This window comes from Octopus bimaculoides, chromosome 3, assembly GCF_001194135.2.
Source record: "Octopus bimaculoides isolate UCB-OBI-ISO-001 chromosome 3, ASM119413v2, whole genome shotgun sequence".
Taxonomy (NCBI): domain Eukaryota; kingdom Metazoa; phylum Mollusca; class Cephalopoda; order Octopoda; family Octopodidae; genus Octopus; species Octopus bimaculoides.
This window is the reverse complement of record NC_068983.1, coordinates 24,833,551-24,834,990: the sequence shown is the minus strand read 5'-3', so window position 1 is coordinate 24,834,990 and position 1,440 is coordinate 24,833,551. Positions and strand designations below refer to the sequence as shown.

At 37.8% G+C, this 1,440-nt stretch overlaps 1 protein-coding gene across 1 annotated transcript in view; it reads right to left on the bottom strand.

Moving 5' to 3' along the window:
- The window catches only part of LOC106867190 (uncharacterized), a 74,876-nt gene that overhangs the window by 11,972 nt on the left and 61,464 nt on the right, over nucleotides 1–1,440 (bottom strand). The window lies entirely within an intron of this gene.

Sequence of the window (1,440 nt, the reverse complement as noted above, 5' to 3'; positions counted from 1 at the left end):
CTATCTATCTATCTATCTATCTGTCTGTCTGTCTGTCTGTCTGTCTGTTATCTTCTGTTTTTAATTATCTAAATTCTTCTTCTGAGGAAGGAGCTTGTTTCTACCAAAGATACAAAGCTCCGACGTTGACATGTAGATAACAAAAAAAATGTCACATTTTAAACTTGAGAAAAGTCTCTGCATATTTTACTGTTCCACTTACAGATTGTGTTTGTAATATGCGAGTTAGTTGGTTGATTTGTTTTTCTGAAAACCCTAAGTTATCCAGATTTTCACTTGGGCATTTATGCATAAAGCCAAGTGCCACAACTATTGGATCGTTTTGGTTTGACGGGCAACACTTGTTTTCTTAACGAAACACTTTCAAACTTGGGATACTGGTAGAATGTGTCATATAAAACATCTTTTTCTCTTAGCCTTCTTAACAAAAATTAGTTCTTAATAAGTTATTTCATGTTAAAGTTGTCGTATTTCTGTAATTTCAACCAATCACTGACGTCTATTCAGCTGAATACAGTTAGTACTCTTTTTATAAACAATAATTTTTACCGGTGTCAAGAGTGTTATTCCCTGTTTAATTATATCATTATTCTCTAGTATGGGTTTAGGGTCTTAGGGTTAGGGTTGGGGTTAGGGTTATGGTTATGGTTATGAGTTTTAGGGTTAGGGTTATGAGTGAGGTTATGGCAAAAATAATCATAACCCTAACCCTAACCCTAAAACTAACCTTAACTCTAAAACCCGAACCCTAACCCTAAAACCCTAAAGCTAAACCCAGTACAAACGCACGAACGATATCATAAATAACACTACCACCGATAGCTGTTGTTGACAAACAACGGCACTAATTTTATTCAAGGGAAAAGATCCCATGACACCGTTAGAACATGTTGTTTACATTCTACGGCAGTAATTGTTTTCACCTCAATAGACGTCAGTGATTGGTTGAAATTACCGAAATACGACAACTTTTTACATGAAATAACTTCGAATACAAAATTTTTTATCTGTTCTATAACACAAAATATACAAGTATACGAAGTTTGAAAGTGTTTCGGTACCAAAAACACTACATAAAACATAAATGAAAAGTGTTGCCCGTCAATTCAGAAGGATCCTTTTGCTCAATGTACAAGGCATGAGCCCTTCCACCAATGCCCAAAAATGGAAGATCCAATTTATTGAGGACTGGGTTAATGACCGTTCACACCAAATCCCTTTTATCGTCCTCTTAGAGACCTTGCTCAATAACCTTCACTTGGAAGCTGAGGTGAGAGTGAAGAATTTTACAGCCATCCGTGCAGCTCATGTCGGCAGCAGAAAGGGTGGAACCGTCATTTTCGTCCACGTTTCTTTTTCGGCTTGCACACCAAATACACATACGGCGGCGGCGGGAGGAGGAGGAAGAGGAGGAGGAGGAGGAGGAGGAGGAAGAGGAGG